We start from the raw sequence: 23,475 nt of genomic DNA, 5'->3' as shown, positions 1-23,475 counted from the left end.
GAGGAGGAAGACATCTCTTATGGGGAACCCAAACCGAGTCACATCCACAAAACACCCCAAGAATGGTGGGGGTGCCTGAACTCGGTACGAACCAAAAAGACCGCTCCCTATGATGACGAATATGATCGGCAGGAGACAGAGCGGGAGCAGTGGATCACCAAATATTTCCGTCAGCTATTATAGTTGCAAGAAAAGCCAGATGGATCCAGTGACGCTGCTAAAATTTCAATTGAAGATGGAGACCCCAGTATACCTGAGGGAACGGTGTCATCCAAAACAAAAAGGCAAAAAAAGAAAAAGAAAAGCGGTTCTTCACTTACCGTGGAAGGAACAGATACATCTGCAGATCTTGTGGAGGAAAAGGGGGTTCGAAATGCCCTGCAGCCTAGAGAAAATGGAGAAGTCATCCCGCGGATGACCGAATATCCAGAGGGCCCAAGGCAGAAGTCGTGTACCCCAAAGAAGTGTCTGTCCGGTGCTAATAGTGAAAAAACCTCAACCAACCATCCCAGGGAAGCGGAGCCGGAATCGCTGAGTGACGATCCCTTGACCAGCACTGGGGATGCCCTGAAGGTTGCCAGGTGTGACTGTGATCTGCTCCAGGAACATAACGTGAAGCTACAGAAAGATGTGCTCACAATGTACTCTTTGGCCAGGACAGAATTGGACGATCTCAAGGCTGAGCTAGATACTGCAAACTCTACTATTACCACCATGGATGGAAAGCAGAGCCAATCTGATAAAATGATGGCAAAGCTGAAGCATGAGGAGGCACTGAAGCAGATGACAGTCTTCCAGCAAGAGGTTCACACTCTTCGCATAGAGCTGAATGCCTCACAACAGGAGGTCAACAGTGTCCGGACAGACGTAGACGTATCTCAGAAGGAGGTTCATACACTCCGCAGAGCACTGGATGCCTCACATCATGAGATCAACAGCTGCCGCACAGAACTGGAAGTCTCCAGAAAGGAACTTCACAGTCTCACTGAGGAGCTGGACATTTCAAAGAAAACTTTCCTACATCTTAACTTAGATCTCAAAGTCTCTCAGAAGGAGCTTCAGAACCTAAACCTGGAGATGGAAGTCTCACGCCAGGAGACAGCCCACCTTCAAGCAGATGTGCAAAAATGGAAGGTGGACTGCAAGGAGGCCCTGAATAGTACAGAGACTGAAAAAGAAGAAAATCTAAGATTAAAAAAAGAAAATTCGGAGTTGACAAACCACGTAAATGGAAAGAATGAAAAGCTGCACGAGCTTGAAAAAATAAAGAAACGGTTGGAAGATGAGAAATTTGAAGCAGAGCACAGACTGCAGAACCAACTGCAAGGTCTGCGTACACACCTCAAGAATGTCGAAGAGAAGCAGCGAACTCTGCAGGAAGAAAATCTGCAGGCTGCTAAGGAAATACAAGTGCTGCAGGAACATCTGATTACCCAGTGCGTCCTCACAAAGCAGCAGGATAAACTGAAGGCTACCCTGACCAACACCAAAGCATCGATAGAGGCTAAGCTTAGAGACCAGGTGACTCGGTACAAGAGGGAGCGCAAAAAGGTCCAGAAACTGAGACGAGTATCTGCAGCCCAAGCAAAGAAGTTCACAGTGCTCCACAAAATAAAGAATGATAGGTGGAAGCAAGCTCGGAGAAAGCACAGGGAAGAAATAAAGACCCTAAAAGGAGAATGGCAGGAAACACTCAAGAAACAGAGTGAGACTCTGAAGTCCACTAACTTACAGATGCCTCCAATACAGGAAAAGGTATTGGCTCTGTCCAAGCATCGGTATCCCACAGTAAATAAGGCCCGTGAGGACAAGTGTACAGTGAGAGCTGGGGACACCACTCCCCTTCAAAACAAGATTACGAAGTTTGAGCCACCTAAGAAAGCACTAGCCAAAACCTGCAATCGCCCAACAGGCAACAAACAGAGGTAGGAGTGCAGAATCAAAGCCAGAGAAATCCTTACCTGAGGAAGCTGAAAAGATAGGACATTCTCTGGAAATGGAGCTGGAATCGCAACTCAATCCCAAAGAAGCTGAAATGGCGATGACATTGTATGGGAAAAGTGCAGGAAGACAGCTTCAAGAACTGAGGGCTCAAATGGCTGTTATAGGGTGCTCTGGTGATACTAGGAAATGGACATTTTGTGCTAAAGTGGAGCACATGGGAAGGATGGCGAGAGAGAGCGATTTGCATAGGCGCTCTGCGACTGTCACCATACAGTCTGCCTACAAAAAGAGGAGTGCCCGACACAGGGGAAAGCTCAGGACCACATGGTCAGTAGAAAGACTGTACTTGGGAAAAGTTCTCCTTGAGCGACTGAGGACTGCTGAATTCAAACACCTTCTGGAGGAGACACTAATAAACTGGAGGAAGGGCTCCAATCCCAGCAGGACGGAGGGTTCTCCTCCATCCACTCTCATTCAAGTCCCAGAGATATCTCGAGTGAGAGTGGAAGGATGGGCTTTGGCCATGGCAAGCCCGAGCTTCCCACAAACAGGGGAGGTATGTAACAGGGGACTTACCCTGTTCAGAAAACTTGCCTCTAAGCCAGCAGTGTGCTGGTTAATTGACCAGCACCTGGCTGATTAGAGGTGTTAGAAAAAGCCTGCCTTTGAGACAGGAAGTGAGACTCCTTAGCTCACACCTGAGCTGAACTAGGAGACAGAGCAGAGATTCCTGAGTCGCACAATTGGGGAGACTGACCAGAGGAACTGCTGTTTTGAGCTGCTGAAGGACTGGACTGTATGCTGATAGCTAGACAAGGGGACCAGACCTAAAAACCTGGACAGACATTGCTGTAGCACACAAAGGTGCTTACCCAGGAGAGCAGAGAGGACTTCCCCTACAGCTTCAGGAGAACAGATAAGACTTTCTTTTGGAACTGTAATGTATCTGTATATATGTTTATATTTTGGGGCTGGTAATTAGCTTAGCTAACCAACCCAGTCAGAGAGGGCTGAGCTACATGTGTAGATAGTCTCCAAAGCAGAGATAGGTTTTTTGTTTGGCTTATTTTCATATATTTTTGCTGTGTTTAAAGCGACAGGCACAATAAAGCCTTGTTTTAATTTCACCTTAAAACAGTCTCCATTGTGTACCTATGCACATGTCCTCCTACAAGCACCTTGTTCCATAAGTCCTGGACCTTAATCCAGCAGAAAATCCTGACCGGGACCTAGTCCTAAATCCCCTGGAATTGCTTCCGGCAGAAAATCCTGACCATGACCGCATGCTCGATTTTGAGAACTTGGCCGCAAAAGACAGGACTTAAGTCTCTGCGAGGCAATCTTTTCGGCTTAAAAACTAAGCTGGTCGCTCTGCTATTTTGAACACAGCAACTTTGAAACCCCCGCTGTAGCTTCATCGACTCCCGATTGGTTGTGCTCCTCTCTCCTGGTCAGCACCTTACATACACTCCGCTGGGCGAACCCCAGAACGGAGGGGGGAAGGTCACCCAATCAGAGAAGGGGAATCCCTCCTCACCAGCCAATAGAAAGAGGGGATCGGCCCTCGGCTGACGTCAGGGGCGTAGGCGTGCCACAGAGGCTCGAAAGCCAGATGAGCAGGAAATATGATTTTAGCCAAGAGGATCAGATTATATGGTTGCATCCTCTCTGGCTAACTCATTGCCTCCTGCCGAGCCCGCTCCACCAGTTCTGGCACTGACAAAAGGATGTCCCTTTGTAGTCCGGACCTGACCATTCGCCTTTTCTCACTTACCAAGTTCTTTCACACCTCTGGACATCCTCTCCCCTTTGAACTACGGACCCTATGTAGACTTGCTGGCACCGTAACTGGTCGCCTGGGCAAGCTGCATAGAGCCTTATAATTGTAAGTGTTTCCCCCTCCACCCGGTGGGAAATTTGGCCATTACTTCGTATGTGGTGCATGATACCTGCTGGTAACAGCAGGGCTGAATCATCCACCGATGGTAGTGGGGACACAGGACTAGGCTTCTGGGGTTCATACCCAACATATTTTTAGCAGTGCAGCGCCTCCATCTGCAGTAGACTCCAGGGAACTGAAGATGATCTCCCACAGTAGAACCGATTACCTCTCCCCCCAGTAAGATCACACACCAGGCCAGAGGTATAATAACAGGAACGGTTTATTGTCTCACTCTGTGCAGCACTGTACACGGAGAGTTCTGCCCAATGCAGCAAACTGTCAGCTACTCACTGAAGGATGGTCCCTGGACCTTCACTACAGGCCAAGGGCACCCGCAGCAGTCCCAGCTCTTACTTGCCCCTCTAGCAGGAGCAGAAGTATGGTACACCCTCACTCTCCCCCGGAGGGAAGAGGACCAGAGATGGCCCAATAATCATGTTCTTGGCTGTGTGACCTGCCTCTCTCAAGTAGGTAGAGGCACTACTGAATTTGGGGCGGCACTGCCCTTAAGTACAGCCAGGAGGAGGGTACCAGGTCTGCTCCATTATTGGACATGCTCAGGCTTGATGTCACTGCCTCCCACTGTCACTAAAGTGCAGCACCAAGGAGGGGGAAAACCCCATACTGACTACTGCCAGGCCTGCTCTTACCAGGGCTTACTGCCAGGAGAAGGGTAGATTAGTAGCCATAGATGGCATGGCTACATAATAAATGTATAAAACATTGAAACACATTTTAATACATGGGGGACCTTGGGGAGACTCATGACTGTGCTGGATATAGAACTGGGATATCTGGGCTCGAAAAGCAGGAGTCTGGCGGATACAGGGCCGCCCCGGTGTAATTTTACTCGCGTACCAGCAAATCATGCCTGCACATCGAGTAGAATTAAGGTACTACCAGTAGCTCTCCGGTTCCCGAACTCCTGCAAACAAAAGAATTGCATTCTTACCCAAATATCCCACCTAAAACTCACAGACAGAAAGTTTCATGAGTCTTGGGTACAGGGAACATGAAATAGGAAAAACAGGGTCATTTTATTTTCCCTCATGTATCATTCCTGGTCCCTGGCTTATGGATGTACCAGGGACCCTACAGGCTCAGGGGTAACCAGCAGGCCTACCCTTTATTCGATAGCCTGGTTACCCCCTCCCGTCACACCGGCACCCCATATCGGGGTCTGTACTTCGGGAAGCACGGTGTCTCTGGACCTGAAATTAATACAGTTCAGCTCCAGAGATCCCCTGGTTCAATAATTTTTCATTTAAATTAAAATAAAAACAGGACAACATTACCTTAAGCTGCTGACCACTACTAGGAAGAAGCTGTTTTCAAGCGAGTTGGCCATGCTATCAGTGCTCTCTGAATAGTTACACATGCAAACTCGCTTGGAAGGTGCTCTTACCTGTTGACAAGTCACTTATCAAAGATGACTGAATATGCCCCATAATGTGTGACATTGTTTCCACATATAACACAATATATTCCAGTGCAACTAAGAATGTCAGTGTTTGCCTAGGATTTCATGTTGATTCTGAGCACATAATATAACAGTGGAAGATCGGGAGCACAGATTTCTCCCCCAATGGCCCTATTCAATAATCTCCCATTATTCCCACCTCTTCCACCAACAATGTTCTACACTTTTCTCCTACTGTATTTCAATAAGAAGTACATTGGTAAAATCTTCGGAGGAATACAGTAGGGAAAATACATTTGGAAACTTGTTTTGAATGTATCCATTTTAGCTAATGTCCATCTCTACTACTTAAGAGGCAAGAAATACTTTAATTATTAACCCCTAAACAGCCACTGTGGCCATGAATACCTGCATCATGCATGCTTTCATGTTCACTATGGTAACTAAAGGGTCATTAGTACCTATTCCATGCCATAGAATACCGTACTAAGCACTCTTAGCAATGACTAAGAAAAACAAAGCAGAACACAGACAGGGTGATTAAAAGCTATTTATTGAAGGCTGGGAGCAGAGCGGGTCCCCAGTGCGCACACGTGTCTTTTTGGACTTATTCCTGAGACCGTTTTCTTCCTCTCTTGATACCGTCGTCTGGTATTTGATTCTCTTTTCTTTCTGTGAATGTCCCACCTTAAGTGTGTCTGTGAAGAACAATCAAATAGTGAGAAGGAAGAAGAAACAGGATCTTCGATGTTTTCCACTCCCCTACTGTCCAGGTTATTCTGGGACTGCCGTGGCTTCAGCTTCATAACCCGCGTATTGATTGGACCAATGTTTTGCCGATCCAATGGGCTGCTATCTCAGAGACGACGGTATCTCCTCCTGTTGCTGTGCTCGCTGGCCTCGACACCACCTCTTCTCCCCACTCCGCTTTGCCGAAGGTATACCATGAATACTTAGATGTCTTCAACAAAACCCAGGCTGAGGTGTTACCCCCTCATCGCTCTTATGACTGTCCCATTGATTTAATTCCTGGAGCCATACTCCCCAAGTCCAAGTCTTACCCCTTATCTGTGCCCGAGACGGAAGCGATGACGTCATACATCCAGGAGAATCTTAAGAAGGGGTTCATCCGGAATTCCACCTCCCCCGCCGGGGCAGGCTTCTTCTTCGTGAAAAAGAAGGAAGGCTCCTTAAGACCCTGTATCGACTTTCGTGGGCTTAACAAGATTACGGTAAAAAAACGGTACCCTCTTCCTTTGATTTCAGAACTCTTCGACTGTCTACAAGGAGCCTCTATATTCTCCAAACTGGATTTAAGAGGAGCCTACAATCTTATTCGTATAAGAGACGGGGACGAATGGAAAACTGCGTTTAACACGCGTTCAGGACATTATGAGTACTTAGTGATGCCGTTCGGCCTATGCAATGACCCTGCTGTTTTCCAAGAATTCATGAATGATATTTTCCGGGACATTTTGGGAACGTTCGTCATCGTATATTTGGATGACATACTCATTTTCTCCAAAAGCTTGGAGGAGCACATTCGCCATGCCAAGTTGATACTCTCTCGGCTTCGTGCTAATCGCCTCTATGTGAAAATGGAGAAATGTCTTTTCCATCAATCTTCCACAGCCTTCTTAGGCTATATAATCTCTGACAAAGACTTCACCATGGACCCTGAGATATTGAAGTCTGTACTAGACTGGCCGTTGTCGAACTCCCTCAAAGCCGTGCAGAGTTTCCTTGGCTTTGCTAATTACTACCGGAAATTCATCCGTAATTTCTCTACTATTGCTCTGCCTATCACTGCCCTTACCAAGAAAGGTGCTGATCCGACTGTTTGGTCCCCTGAAGCCATCGAAGCCTTCGACTTTCAAAAAAGAGCCTTCGTGTCTGCCCCCATCCTTCGGCATCCGGATACTTCCCTTCCTTTTACTCTAGAAGTAGATGCCTCTGATGTGGGAGCCAGCGCAGTGCTTTCTCAGAGATCTTCCCCACAGGAAAAACCCTATCCTTGTGGATTCTTTTCCAGAAAGTTCTCCTCGGCCGAGAGAAATTATGATGTCGGGAACCGTGAGCTTCTGGCCATCAAATTGGCCCTCCAAGAATGGAGACATCTCCTCGAGGGTACCAAAGAGCCAGTAGCCATCCTCACCGATCACAAAAACTTATTGTACATTGAGGGGGCTCGTCGTTTGGGATCCCGTCAAGCCCGCTGGGCTTTGTTCTTTTTTCGGTTCAATTACACAATTTCTTATATTCCTGGCACCAAGAATATCAAGGCCGACGCTTTATCTCGTCAGTTCTCCACGGAGATCGAATCTAATGAATCCTCGGAGACGATTCTTCCCGCTAAGTGTATTATTTCCGCCAACAATTTCGATATCTTGGATGAAATCAATAAAGTCCAGGCTCATATTACTAGGAGATTTAAGGTGTCAGAAGAGCGGTTGTACACTGCCCCGCGTTTTCGCCACAAAATACTTCTGTGGGGACATTCGTCTAGATCTGCTGGTCATCCAGGCTTCAAGAGAACGGTAGATCTTATCAAACGGACCTTTTGGTGGCCTAAGATGAACAAGGACATTTTCAACTTCACCAGAGCTTGTCCGGTCTGTGCCCAAAGCAAATCCGCCCGACACAAACCTTCTGGTCTCCTTCTGCCTCTTCCCATTACGGAACAACCTTGGAAACATATCTCCATGGACTTTATTTTGGAACTTCCTAATTCTAAAGGGATTAATACGATTGTACACGGACGTTCACAGAGGTACACAATTGGAGTCGTTATAATGTGAAATTATAATAGGCTTTATTGTGCCTTTTCCTTTTCATCAGGAAATTATCCAAACACAGGAGGGAACAGAGCTTCCATTCACTTGGGAGTATTTCTAGTGAAACCCTTGCAATTAGTTCACATCTCCATTAGTTAAGCATTTCTCCCATCCCAAATACATAGCATGAAAATAAGCAGATATAAGCAGTCTCTTAATAATAAAAGTCTTATCTGTTTATCAGCTGTAGAGTAAGCTTCTCTGCTCTCCTGGAACTGCACCCGTGCGTGCACAGAAAAATACCAGCATCCAGGTTTAGAAGTCTTATTGGGTGTCTTGCAATCAGCTCTGCTGTGTGGCTGGAAGAACTCAAGACTTGTCAGCTCCAGAGATCTGGGTTTCTTTTGGGCAGTCCCTCCTGGGACTCAAGAACCTCTGCTCTGTCTCTCCAAAGGTCAGCTCTCAGTCAGCTAAGGAGTCACTTCCTGTCTGAACAGACAGGTTTTTGTAAGCAATCTAATCAGGCAGGTGGTGTTTAGTAATTAACTACCACACTGCTAGATTAAAGGCACATTACTGAACAGGGATAAGTCCCCTGTTACAACGATCCTTGTGGTAGTAGACAGATTTTCCAAGCATACACACTTTATACCCCTCAAGGGTCTCCCCAATTCAGAGAGAGAATGAATCAGACTCTGGAACAGTATCTCAGATGCTTCGTGTCTGAATCGCAAGACAATTGGGTGGACCTATTACCCTGGGCTGAGTTTGCCATTAACTCATTAAAAAACGAATCCACGCAAGAGTCGCCTTTTTTCATTAACTATGGATTCCATCCCAGCAGTCTTCCCCTCTCCTCAAGGGTTCCCGAAGCAAATTCTCACATTTCCAGTCTTCAAAAATCTTGGAAAAAGATCCTAAAAGCTTTGCAAGGTTCCGTTCAAAGACAAAAGACGCAAGCTGATCGGCGACGTCAAGTGGGTCCAGTATTCAAACCCGGAGACAGAGTTTGGCTATCATCCAAGAATATCAAGCTCAAGACTCCTTCCCAGAAACTGGCCCCGAGATTTTTGGGTCATTTCAAGGTCCTCGAAAGGATCAACCCAGTCGCGTACCGACCCCCCTACTATGAAGATCCCCTCTGTATTCCATGTGTCGCTACTTAAGCCCTTAATCCAAAATGCCCATTTTCCGGACCACCCTCAGAGACCAAATCCGGTCGTCATACAAGGACAACAAGAATTCGAAGTCGAGGCCATACTCGATTCTCGTTGATCCAGGGGCAAACTTCAGTTTCTCGTACACTGGAAAGGATATGGCCCGGAGGAACGCTCCTGGATACTATCCGATCACATTCATGCCCCAGCACTCCTCAGACAGTTCTGTCGGAAGTTTCCTCATAGACCTTGGGAGGATCGTCCGGAGTCCGATCCTCAAGGGGGGGATACTGTAATGGATCGGGGGACTCATGCTTCCCAGCGTGTCCCTGTCACCCCACGTCCCACGGAGGCTAGCTGTCCCGCTCCCCTACGTCCCCAATCTCTACCCTCCTCCCTGAGCCGTTCCTCCACGGCACGGTCCGCACGCCCACGTTCTGCGTACGCGCGCGGTTCCCTCACCGAGCGTGCGCGTTCCCGATCTCTTGTCTCCTATCGTGGTACACGCGCCCCTTGACGTGCCTCCGTCATTCCAGCCCTTTCCCTACCTGGTTCCTCCGCTCCTTCTTCCCCTCTGTCTCCCATGCCGAGCGCCTCCTCCGCAATGCTTCCCCCATGCTCTGGTACACGCGCGGTGCGTGCGCATAACAAGGTTACAGAAGGAGCGCGCACCCCTCTAGTTACCAGCCCTTCCTAGGCATTGGCTCCGCCCCCCGTCGGTTGCAGGCTATTACCCTCGATTACCTCCCTGTCTCCTCCCCTAATCTCACAGACCTATCCCTGTCATTACCCACTCAAACCTCTGCTCCTCCCTTCACCCCTTTTGGCCCTTCTTCCCATATAACCTCACTCTGTCCTCTCAGTCCTTGCTCTGCATAGTTTTCCTGTAGCTCCTGTGTGTGCAGTGTCTATGCCTAGCTCCCTTGTCTGTTTCAGCTCTGGTTCCTGTCCCTGCCCGTTTGGATTCCTTTGGTTTGAACTTGAACTCTGCTTTGGACTTGACTACGCTGCCTTCTCCTGCCCTTGAACCCTGGCTTTCGGACATCACTAAGCTGCTCTCTCCAACCCCTGAACTCTGGCTCTTGGACATTACCTTCCGACCTCTGGAACCCCGGATTCAGCAAGTATAACGTTTACCCTTACTTACCAGGCCCGGCAACGCAATTACCACACTCAGGGCACGCCCTCACTGCTGTGGGTGCGTGTTATACCCTTACCCACCTCAGTACTGGGGAATGGCCATGTCTGCGGGCATACAGGCATTACAGGTGATCTGTGATTACTGATCTCCTTGCTACATACAGACCTAAGTATGGTGATCTGTGATTACTGGTCTCCGTGCTACAGTACATACAAACCTAAGTATGGTGATCTGTGATTACTGATCTCCGTGCTACATACAGACCTAGGTATGGTGATTTGTGATTACTGATCTCCGTGCTACTGTACATACAGACCTAGGTATGGTGATCTGTGATTACTTATCTCCTTGCTACATACAGACCTAGGTATGGTGAGCAGTGATAATGTGAGGATTGGACTTCGGTTCTGCCCCTGTGACGCATCCCGTGACGTCACAGGGCACGAAGATCACGTGCAAGCGCCGCACTTACCAGGATCGGGCTTCTGCCCCACCCCCGTGACGCAATCCGTTACGTTGCAGTGGACGTTCCTAGCACTGATAGAACTACACGCCGAAGACACACTAACACAGGCACGCAAGGGGTTAATACCATCAGCTACTCCACACCTGCGATACACCCCGCCCCTGCTCTCAGTGGACAGTCTATGTCTAATGACTCATTACTCACAGCCTTGTGCTGCTCTCTCATTGGCTATCTGATCCTTATATGCTGTGCCTTGCATCAAGCAAATTGGCTGAGCATAAACTCTGTTCCTGTTACGTAGTGCTTGCCTCAAGCATCCTGCTGCCCTGCTGTTGCTCTGTGCATTCTGTCTTGCTCTCTTGTACCTTTTTGACCTCAGGTCGAACCTAGACCCCTGCCTTCTCTGACCCTTGACCTCGGCTTGCATTTGGACTCTCACCTTCTCTACCCCTGGACCCCGGCTACGCACAACAACCACCCGACTTCTCCAATCCTAGACCACAGCGAGTATCATGACCATTCTGACCTCTCCTACCCTGACCCAACCTTCACTCTGCACTCCGGACGCGGTTAAGGTGTTTGGGGGTTGGTGTTTACCAATATCCCCACCTCAGCCTCGTGGCCCCATCCTGTTTGTGGTGAACACTCGTTACAGATAACTGATCTCTTTGCTACTGTACATACAGACCTAGGTATGGTGATCTGTTATTACTTAGCTACTGTACTACTGTACATACAGATCTAGGTATGTGAGCTGTGATTACTGATCTCTTTGCTACTGTACATACAGACCTAGGTATGGTGATCTGTTATTACTTAGCTTCTGTACTACTGTACATACAGATCTAGGTATGTGAGCTGTGATTACTTATCTCATTGCTACATACAGACCTAGGTATGATGAGCTGTGATTACTGATCTCCTTGCTACATTCAGACCTATGTATGGTGAGCTGTGATTACTGATCTCCTTGCTACATACAGACATAGGTATGGTGAGCTGTGATTACTGATCTCCTTGCTACATACAGACATAGGTACGGTGAGCTATGATTACCGATCCCCTTGCTACATACTGTACCTGGGGCAGGTGGTCGGACGTCTTCTGTTGGTGACCAGAGATTAAGGCAGGTAATTCTTTCAGCTTCCCACTTGGTGACAGGTCCTTCTCTTCCTCAGCCTCTTTCTCCTAAAAAGGATGGCAATACAAACATGTAAGGAAGGAATTCAACAATCTCTTAACATTGTACTTCTTGTTATTCCTCTGGAGGTAGAAACAAGGGGTTTGGCAATGAGAGTTGCACAGAAAGAGGTTATTTACTAAAGTGTCCAGGCTGCAAAACTGTAGTAAAACCCGTACAAAATAATAGCACCAGATTCACCAAATTTCTTCCAATGGAATTCCCTTTGTCCAATAAATATCAGGCAGTTTTCGGTGGGAACATTAATGGGGAATGTCGGCCACAAAGGCCAGAGCAGCCGAATCAGCCAATATACTGTAGAATAAGCCCACGGGACTACTCACCAAGACGCCTTTCTCCCAGCGCTTACTTTTATATTTGCTGCATGTATCTCTACTTCTGTTATACTTTTCTATATTGTATAGTATTTCGGGACAGTCCTGCGTACATGATTGAAGCACAAACGACAAGAAAAATGCAAATAGTGCACCAGGGATCAGTAATAGAAACAATGTATACATTTAATATATATAAAAACAAAAGTTCACTATGTCCAACATAGGACCGGTTATAATAGAATCAAATGATATCCATTAAAAACACAATCACAAACAATAAAATAATAAGCTAGATACTTATAGGAAGAAAACAAAAGAACACAAAAATACACATGCAAAATACAGTGCATTACGTGTATGCAACATATATTTAACTAAAGTGAATAATGCAAGAACCCCCACAGAGGGGGGAGTTATAAGCAGGAGTTTTGGGGCAATGCTGCTGTTGGGATGTGTTGGTGTTACGTCCGGACTACACTCTCCAGCAGCTTCCTGGTTACATTAAAGCAGCCAATGGGAACACGTGCCAGACGGCCTCACGTGATCTCTACACATTTCGAAACTGCGTTCTTCATCGGGGGTCCCCTGTTTTTATCATTAATGGTTATCATTTGATACTAATACAGTATGTTCGGTCCTATGTTGAACTTTTGGTTTTATATATATATTAAATGTATACATGTTCTCTATTACTGGTCCCCGCCGCGCTGTTTGCATTTTTCTTGTCATTTGTTGGTGAGACCTCCTTCACGTAAGAGTGTTTGGGATTAACTCCAGACTGCAAGGGGTTCAGATTCATCAGCGTACACCTCCAAAGACAGCACGCGGTTTTCTCGTTTTTACCATTATACATGGTTACAACAATCAGGGTTATTTACTAAAGTCTCCTGACGGCAAAACTGGTGCACAAAATAGCGCCAAATTTATTGAAGATAATTCATAAACACAGTACTGTACATAAAAGGTTCTCAACGCAATAAAGTATCGAGTATGACACCTAATGAGGAATTATCTCCGACACTTTACTGCAGAATGCAAGTCTCATGATACAGAACATGGATGCTCAACTCCCATCCTCAAGGGACACCAACCGGTAAGGTTTTCAGCATTTCCCTGCTTCAGCACAGATGTCTCAATCAAAGACTGAGCCACTGATTGAGCCACCTGTGCCGATGCTGGGATATCCTTAAAACCTGACCTGTTGGGGGGTCTTGAAGACTGGAGTTGAGCACCACTGGTATAGAAGACCTTTTTTATGGAAACCACTGCAACATGAATCCCTTGGTGTAGGACTGACAGTTTGCAGATCTCTTCCTCCCTTTGTTGTTATGTTTTAATGAACACATGTGACAGAATGCATGCGGCCTTATCCTGACAGGCAACAAGTGTCACTATTGTGTATTCCTCAGACACGTGTAATGACACCGCACACTGCTTCCTACCCTGCATCTCTGAGCATGCACAAACACAGCAAGCCATGCCAGCTAGGAGAGACCCGCCTCGGAGAGCACAAAGCCCTCAATAAGGGGAGGATTCCTGTGTATAGAGAAGGATCGGGCGCCTCTCCTGCCCAGGCTGCTTCTCTTGGGACGGAGTAACTGTATAAATCAATTCAAGGAGATGATTATTATCACTGCATGCTACAAAAAGCTTTCGAGACACAGGGAACTCATATACTGTACACGGCTTGGCCATGTGTCAAACCAGGAAATCTTCTTCCATGGAAGGGAGTCTCTCTGTGGCTACATTCACTACTCATATGGGATGTACAGAGGATTAAAGAGGAGGAAGCAAAAGACAAGAGAATGGCCTCCCTGGGGACCGGACAATGAGATGTAGAGGGGAAAAGGAGCGCAGAGTTTGATTATAACAATATCTTTAAAAATAAATACAGCAGAAATCAAGGCAGGTTATTTATTAAAGGCTGTTTGCCAGGAAAGAAACGGCACTAGATACTAATGTAGCCAATAATATTGCGTCCCGCGGAGGGCACCGGGGAAGAAAATAGTGCAGTAGTCCCACCCACTTCTCACGCATGCAATATTGGACAAAAGCACTGGATGGCGCTCGGCACTATTAAGTGAAAGTGAAAAATGTGTTTTAAACAGATAATCTATTTGATAAAGTGAATAGAGGTAAATAAATGGTGATAAGTGAATAAAGGCAAATAATCTTGCTACTACCCTTAAGGAGCTTGTTCCCAAAGCTCAGCAGACGATAGTTCCAAACAGTAGGGGAGCCAGATATGTTGCCATAAAATAAAGAAAAATCACATAGTGCAAAACAGCAATACAAATTATGTCTCTATGCGTATCCAATGCCTGATTGTTGCTGACACCATGTAAGCTTCCACTTGTCTCTCTTGTGTTGATAAAATGTTATTGTCTGCACTATGGTTCTCTCCTTTTGTCTTTGAGCCCGGGATCTTATACATCACTTACCATCTGAGGGTCATCTGCCACTGTGTTGGATTTCGCTCTGATATTCTGCTCCACTTGTGAGTAGAACACCTATAGATTACTTTATTCACTTGTGTTATTTCATTTGTATTGCTGTTTTGCACTATGTGATTTTTCTTTATTTTATGGCAACATATCTGGCTCCCCTACTGTTTGGAACTACCCTTCTCACACATGACTGATTTAAAACAATGGCCGCTTCTCCTGCTGGCGCATTGTGTATGTCCCGCTGCAGTGTGCCGCCGGCTGAAAAAACGTGGGTTACATCTGTGTACTTACTAACGTTAACAAAATATATACCTATAGCAGAGGTTCCCCCTGGGCGCGGGTACCGCCGGACGTTGCGTGGGAGGCAGGGACAGGTGCCAATAGCTGCAGGAGGCATTGCAAGGCAGAGGAGGCGATCGCGTCGCTAGCGGCCCCTTTGCGGGGCACCGCCATGTTCAGTGTCCGCGCGCAGGCGCAGACGGCTTGCGCATTGGGGCCAGACAGAGCGGCAGCCATTAGGAGGAAAGTACAGATGGGGACTACAGCCCCCAGAAGGCATAGGAACTGTTATTCAGGTGGCAAGGCTTAGCCAATCGTAAGGCTGGATTCTCCTGCTCCTAGGATTGATACAATTTGCGCGCTGGAGACCAAACTAGTCAGAAGAGAGACCTCTGAGGAGTAGGTAGTGACTAGGGCAGATCTCCCCCCTTAGGCCCCAGTTAGGCCCCGACTCACTGTAGCTTGTGGCTGCTATAGGGAAAGCCCATAGTCAGGGACCTTTCCCCAGTAGCTGCATATACAGGTGCGCCGACGAGTATTCTAAAACTTGCCTTAAACTTGCCTTGGAAAACCTGGGGCTATCACCAACAAGATCCAGGTACATGCTGGGTACATGCTGCAAACATTTCAGTGACATTTCTGCAGAGACTAATGGCCCATCGAATTAACACAGCAGGGGTCCCTGGCAGTCCCATTCAGTTTGAATTTGACTGCCAGGGACCCCCGGTGTTAATCCGGTGGGCCATTAGTCTGTCTGCAGAAATGTTGCAGCATATACCCAGCATGTACCTGGGTCGTGTTGGTCATTGCCCCAGATTTGCTTTAGAATACTCGTCGGCACTACAGTAGTCAGGTGCAGCACCGGAGACGCCATGTGGTGACTGCTGCCTGTGGTCTGGGACCAGACCAGCTGCAGGGTAAAGACGGTAAGGTGATATTATCCCCACCGGAATTTACGTGGATGCAGAGGCCATCGCGGACAACAACGTTGGATCAGACGTATCCTCTTTGTTATTCTGGTGCTGGAGCTCCGAGCAGGTACCTAACCAAGTGCACCACCACTTCACAGGACAGCGCTATCTCCAACACTTTGGGTGGGTCTTGACATTGGGAAAGGGACATCAGGGAATTGGTGCCTGGCACCAATGTACTCTGGGGACACTCACTGTTGGTATCATGTTGGGGTTTATAACAAAAGACAGGGGTGCCCAATTCTCCGTCCAAATTGACAAAACATATATGGTAAATAGTATAAAGTTTAAATACTTCAATAATAATAATAATAATACTTGGTTATTTAGTTAACCCTTTGGCCAAAGCGTCGTAAGCCTTCATACCAAACGTCAAGGTGTAATCAAAAATGCAGGTCATACACTAATAATAAAAAGAGAGAAAAGTTGCGCCAAAAAAGAATTAGCCTACTGTTCAATATATGGCTCCTGTCCTTGGCACAAAGCAGTTCCGCAGCCTGAGTCTCTCAGAGGTGATTCACCAACCTCTGTGTGGATACTGGTAGAAAAAAGGGGGGTCCTCCGGCGCGTTACTCTGCTTGTGGCTCCACGGCGTTTAAGGCATATAAGTGAGGGAGAGAAGAGAGGGGACCACAGTAAGGGACCAATACAGTGATTTTACACAGCTCTTCGTTTGATTGGGGAGGGAGGGAGGGGGGGGAGTAGAGGTGTTGGGGGATCAATAGAGATTGAACGATACTGCTACATAAAGGAGACACACTTACATCAAAAATATCTAATATCTTGAATTCTTCTACTCTTCTCCTTATATAGCTGCGTGTTGTTGAGGGTGAGGAAAGACCTCCTGGTATCCTCCTTAGCAAAAAATAAAGGGAAAAAATAGTGCAATACAGTTTATTAACAATGGAAAAAAAAGAGATTGAACACTTACAAGCGGCCGATAATTTCAGGCATAGAGAGGAGATGCTGCCAGACTCCACAACGGATCCCTTCCTGGGTTGGCCTGCTTTGTCCTGGCTGTTTCCCTGTTGGCAGACACGTCACTGAGGAAGCATTGGCGAAACGCGTTTGACGTTTTTTGGCCATTACAAGCCACCGTAGTGAGGACTTGATTTCCCTGTACTATCTGGCTCGGCGATCCCGCCGTCTGCGCATGCGCACGCGCACCGGAGCAGGGAGCTGAAATCTGTATGCTGTGTATGCTGAGGGACAGGCCGTTTTTGAGGAGGACATAGCCTGTGCACGGGCTTTTGGAAACTCTCAATCCCAGCCACCCGAAGTGAAGATCAACACAGCAACCATCTGCCAACAGGGAAACAGCCAGGACAAAGCAGGCCAACCCAGGAAGGGATCCGTTGTGGAGTCTGGCAGCATCTCCTCTCTATGCCTGAAATTATCGGCCGCTTGTAAGTGTTCAATCTCTTTTTTTTCCATTGTTAATAAACTGTATTGCACTATTTTTTCCCTTTATTTTTTGCTAAGGAGGATACCAGGAGGTCTTTCCTCACCCTCAACAACACGCAGCTATATAAGGAGAAGAGTAGAAGAATTCAAGATATTAGATATTTTTGATGTAAGTGTGTCTCCTTTATGTAGCAGTATCGTTCAATCTCTATTGATCCCCCAACACCTCTACTCCCCCCCCTCCCTCCCTCCCCAATCAAACGAAGAGCTGTGTAAAATCACTGTATTGGTCCCTTACTGTGGTCCCCTCTCTTCTCTCCCTCACTTATATGCCTTAAACGCTGTGGAGCCACAAGCAGAGTAACGCGCCGGAGGACCCCCCTTTTTTCTACCAGGTCATACACTACACTGTGAACCCTTTCTTTTACCTCTGTATGAGGGGAAAGAACCATAGTAAGTCCTGTTCTTGCAGCAGAGTGAAAGACCTCCCAAGTTAAAAAGGTGAGGAGGAGTGAGCTCTGGGGGGAGGTTGACATAAATATATATTCATGATGTGGTGGGTGTAGAAGTTTGAGCTGCAGTAGAGGCAACGCTTATTCTAACATTTGCTTTAAACTAGCCGGGTTACATTCAGGGTATGTGCTGGGTATGTTCTGGGCTAGTTTGAGGCATGTTTAAGGCATTTCTGCATTGACTAACGACCCATAGGATTAACACAGCAGGGATCCCTGGTATTCCAATTCAGTTTGAATGGGACTGCCAGGGACCCCCACTGTTAATCTGATAGGCCATTAATCAATGCAAAAATGCTGGGGCTAGTTTAAGGAAATGTATTCAGAATGTACCTGGGTGTACCTGGGTCTTTTGGGGAATTGCCACTGGTTTTTGTTAGAATAATCGCTGCCTCTACTGTAGCTGGGAATGTGTGTTAATCAATTTCTGACTGGTAACAGTTGTAATGGAGGAAGGTGGCACCTCCCCCCAGAGCTCACTCCGCCTCATCTTTTTAACTTGGGAGGTCTTTCACTCTGCTGCAAGAACAGGACTTACCAAAACTCTAAAAAGTTCTTTAAGTGGCTTTATATGGCAAACCATATATTACTTGGGTTCAACAAAGACTTTACATTTTAGAAAGGCAGATTTTAATCAACTGAAGACTAATATTCACGGAATAAATTGAAATTAGGGGAGGTAGGGGAGGAAATGGAAAAGAAGAAGACGGCTTTTAGATTCTTAAAGTCAGAAGGGAGAGAGACATCATATAAGAAATATGGAATGTAATAAAAGTTACAAAAGGGCAACCAAATAAGCTATTTGAAAATGAAAAAAGGATTGCAATAAAAAGTAAGATCAACTCTAAAAAGTTCTTTAAGTGGTTTATACTCGATTCTCGTTGGTCCAGGGGCAGACTTCAGTTTCTCGTGAACTGGAAAGGATATGGCCCGGAGGAATGTTCCTGGATACCATCCCATCATATTCATGCCCCAGCACTCCTCAGAAAGTTCAGTCGGGAGTTCCCTCATAGACCTTGGGAGGATCGTCCGGAGTCCGATCCTCAAGGGGGGGATACTGTAACGGATCGGGGGACTCGCAGTTCCCAGTGTGTCCCCGTCACCCCAGGTTCCATAGTGCCTAGTTCCTCCGCTCCCCTACGTCCCCAATCTCTACCTTCCTCCCTCAGCCGTTCCTCAGGGCACGGTCCGCATGCCCAGGCTCAAACTCTGCGCACGCGCGCGGTTCCATCACCAGGTGTGCGCGTTCACGATCGCGGGTTCCCTATCCTGGGTCACGCTCCCCTCGGCGTGCCTCTGTCATCCCTGTCCGTTCCCTACCTGGTTCCTCCGTTCCTCCTTCCCCTCTGTCTCTTCTCCCGTGCACCTCCTCCGCTGGTCTTCCCCCACGCTCTGGTTCACGCGCGGTGCACGCACATATAGGGTTACAGAGGGCGCGCGCATAGCAGGGTTACAGAGGGCGCGTGCACCCGCTCTAGTTAATTGCCGCCCCCACACTCTGGCTCCGCCCCCCATCGCCTGCAAGCTATAACTCTTGATTACCTCCCTGTTTCTTCCCCTGCTCTCACTGACCTATCCCTGCAAATACCCACTCAAACCTCTGCTCCTCCCTGCATCCCTATTGGCCCTCCTTCCCATATAACCCCACTCTGTCCTCTCAGTCCTTGCTCTGCATAGCTTTCATGTAGCTCCTGTGTGTGCAGTGTCTATGCCTAGCTCCCTTGTTTGTTTCAGCCCTGGTTCCTGTCCCTGCCCCTGTTTGGATTCCTTTGGCTTGAACTGACTTGACTACGCTGCTTTCTCATGCCCTTGAACCCTGGCTTTCGGACATCACTACGCTGCTCTCTCTAACCCCTGAACTCTGGCACTTGGACATTACTCTCCGACTACTGGCACCCCGGACTCAGCAAGTATTACGTTTACCCTTACTTACCAGGCCCGGCAACGCAATTACCACACTCCGGGCACGCCCTCACTGCTGTGGGTGCGTGTTATACCCTTACCCACCTCAGTACTGGCGACTGGCCAGGTCTGTGGGCATACAGGTGTTACACCGCCAAATTAATAAAGGAGATGGAAAATGTGACTTATGAAGAGAGGTTGGCTAAATTAGATTTGTTTACATTAGAAACAAGGCGTCTAAGAGGGGATATGATAACTATATACAAATATATTCAGGTGCCGAGCCTGGACCTTGCAGTAATGCCGCTCTCTGCCTAAGGCTGCGGCCCCGCTGGCGCTGACCGCACGGTGCTTGATGCTTTTAGTTACGTAAATGTATATGGGCAAGTCCCCGCTCACGCGGTGCGCGCGCGCTTGTGCGCTGACATGCACGCTCACTCAAACTTGGCGCTTGAGAAAACAAAAATATTTCACTTTCCAGCGCGCTCAACTTGCCCGCAACGCCCCGCTGTGCGCGCTTGCGAAATAGCAAGGACACCCGGCACTCATGCTTGGAGAGCTGGTGTCATCACCGCTCTCAAGCATGAGCGCACTCAGCGATAGCGGGGTTTGCAGCTTAAGGCTGCTGCCATGGTGAACGCTGGAGAGGGCGCATGCGTTCACTCTGCTTCTCCCCACCGCCTGCAGCAGGAAAGATCTGTGTCCTGCATGCAGAGGAGACGGGGAGGCATGTCGGGGGGCGTGGCGGTGACGTCATGGAGCTGGTTTGCCCTCATTGGGCGAACCGCTCACGTGACCCGGCTGCCGCCCGGCCGACACGCATGAAAACAGATTTTTCTGTTTTCTCTTGCATCGCGAGCGCCGGCGCCTCTACTCTTGTGCGCGTTCGCGCACCTCTATAGACAGCATCATAGAGGCACATCTGTGTGATCGCGCCGCGTGCGCCCTCCTGCGCGCTGTTGCGATCACCATGGCCGCAGCCTAAGGCTCTGCGTTCTCCATACGGCGCAATAAGCTGAAGGATCGTCTCACGGCGCTGGAAAATGTCTTATAGAATAGCACGGTTTAATAAATATGGGCCAAATGCAATGAAAAACAGTGGGTAGGTTACTGTGGAACAGCAAAAAGATTCCTGAAGATGAGCGGGAGGTGGTGCAGAATTAGTGGTTAGAGTCAGTGAAATGTTCCTTTCAGGTTTGGCAGACACAATGCTGTAGTATACAGGCCTATGGGGTCATGCACTAAGCGGCAAAATGGTGTTTTCGGCAGGGGTTTGAACTTGCCATGTTTTTTGCGTGTTGCCTGCGAGAGCTACATTTCCAAACATGGTGAGTTGCAGGTGGCGAGACGCTCTGCCTGCCGATAAGGACTCCCCTGCCGAGATCCGCCACTCTCTCTGCGCAAATCGCGGCAAAAAAAAAATCTTTTTAGTAAATTTTGTATTCATAGTGTAGATGAGCAGGGGGTCTCCGTAGCTGAACCGCGTTAGTTTCAGGTCCGGGGACCCCCTGCTTCCCGAGATACAGAACCCGTTATGGGGTGCCGGTATCCCTCTGCATTTAAATGTCCCGATCACGTGACCGCGGGATGTGAACAAAGCAGAGGGATATCGGCACCCCATAAAGGGGCCTGTATCTCGGGAAGCAGGGGGTCGCCGGACCTAAAACCAACGCGGTTCAGCTCCGGAGACCCCATGCACAGTGTACAATTCAATTGTTTTATTGGCATTTTGGTATATATTTATTTGGCTAGGTGCTGTTTTCTTGGGAGATGAGATTTCTTTTCTGTTGCTATGTGCTGATTTTAATTTGAGAAGCAATGTGCTGTTTTTTATTTGATATGCTATGTGCCGTTTTAAATTTGAGATGATATGTGATTTCATATTGAGATGTGCTGTTTTTATTTGTGTATATATATATATATATATATATTATATATATATATATATATATATATATATATATATATATATATATATATATATTTATATATATATATATATACACAGCTCAACCCCGTTATAACACGATCCGTTACAACGCGAATCCGCTTATAACGCAGTGCAAGGGTGGCTCCCAATTTTCGTATTTATGAATACTTTACAACACGATTATTGGCATCTCAAATACTTCATTGTACAATGCATACAATTGTTCATTATTTCTAACGTGATCCGCTTATAGCGCGATGTGATACTTTGGACCCCAAGCACAGCGTTATAAGGGGGTTGAGCTGTATATATATATATATATATATATATATATATATATATATATATATATATATATATCTATATATATATATAATGAAGCCAATGTACAAATGAATGGGAGAAGGGTGGGGGTACTTGCCTGGGGAGGGTGGTTAGGCCTTGTGGGTGGGTAGTGAGTGAGGGTTAACCCCTTAATTACTTTTGCGGTTATTAAACGCTAAGGGGATTAAGGGGTATGGGGATATTACAATGTTTTGCTATGTATTTTTCTGGCAACGGAGGACAGAGGGAGCTTGCAGTTTCAAGAGAAGGATGACCATTATATTTGCTATGGTAAGTAGATCTGTATTTATTAACTTTATTTATGCATGCTAATGTTGGGTTTAATAATGGGCAAATAATCTATTATCCATATCTGGATAATACTTATTTTGCCCATTACTGTACTGTATGTGTTTGATGAGGGGGGGGGGGGGGGTGTGTATTGATTTATTTAACTGTATAAGACATGTTTATTTTTTTTACATACAGGGTTGGTTCCTTAGGTCTGCGGGGACCTCTGGAGACCACCTGGGGACCCACGCACGCCCACGCGTACCACCTGCGAGGAAGAACCGGGGGCACCACAACGGGGGAGGGCCCACAGACCTGCAGGTACCACCCAAGGACCCCAGACCCCGTGGGAACCACCGAGGGCCCCCAGACATCCACGGGCCCACCCGTGGACCCGCGGGGACCACCTGGAGGCCCACGGCGCCTGGCAGGAACCACCGGAGACCCCCAGACCCTGGGGTACTGGTGCATTGTGAGGCCTGCGGATACCCGTCGGGACCACCGGGGACTACCGTAGGTCGGGGGTATTAACCCTGTATGTAAAAGAATAAATCATGTATTTATGGGGGCATGAGGGGTGGGTGTGTTATATATTGTTTATTAAATATAGTAATGTTTATTGTGGGGATGTTCTGTGTACAGCAGAGCCCCGGGTATACGGCGGGTTCCGTTCCAGGGGCCCGCCGTATAGTTTAAAATTGCCGGAAAACGGATCCGGCGATTTTCAGTTCTGTGAATGCACAGAACGGCATTTTCGCCGTTCTGCGCATGCGCGGCCTATGGTCTGGGCGCAAAAACTTCGGTATGCACGCGCAGACACCGGTCTGCGCATGCACGGCGGGCGCAACCGCCCCTTCTGCGCATGCACGACTGGGAATCAAAGATAGCGGCCCCCTTCTCGGTGCTGCCGTATCGGCGGATTGCCGAAAAGCGAAGCGCCGAGAAGCGGGGTCCTGCTGTATTGTTTTTCTTGTGGGTAGTGGTGGGGGAAGGGGGTATTGTCTCCAATGGTGGTTAGGCCTCCAGGGTGGATAGTGAGTGAGGGTGGTTAGA

At 47.6% G+C, this 23,475-nt stretch overlaps 1 protein-coding gene across 14 annotated transcripts in view; it reads right to left on the bottom strand.

Annotated features, from left to right (window-relative positions):
• The window catches only part of LOC142489160 (uncharacterized), a 215,978-nt gene that overhangs the window by 86,558 nt on the left and 105,945 nt on the right, over nt 1-23,475 (bottom strand). For 13 of the 14 annotated variants that reach the window (XR_012799809.1, XM_075589434.1, XM_075589443.1 and 10 more), the window contains exon 3: nt 11,925-12,032. The gene's annotated coding sequence lies outside the window, so the exon portion shown is untranslated. Of the gene's footprint in view, nt 1-11,924; nt 12,033-16,510; nt 16,915-23,475 lie in introns of all 14 variants that reach the window. The other variant, XM_075589435.1, reaches the window with a different exon arrangement.

The sequence above is a fragment of the Ascaphus truei genome, chromosome 3, assembly GCF_040206685.1.
Source record: "Ascaphus truei isolate aAscTru1 chromosome 3, aAscTru1.hap1, whole genome shotgun sequence".
In the NCBI taxonomy this organism is placed as follows: Eukaryota; Metazoa; Chordata; class Amphibia; order Anura; family Ascaphidae; genus Ascaphus; species Ascaphus truei.
The sequence above is the reverse complement of the archived record's forward strand: the minus strand, read 5'-3'. Positions and strand labels throughout refer to the sequence as shown.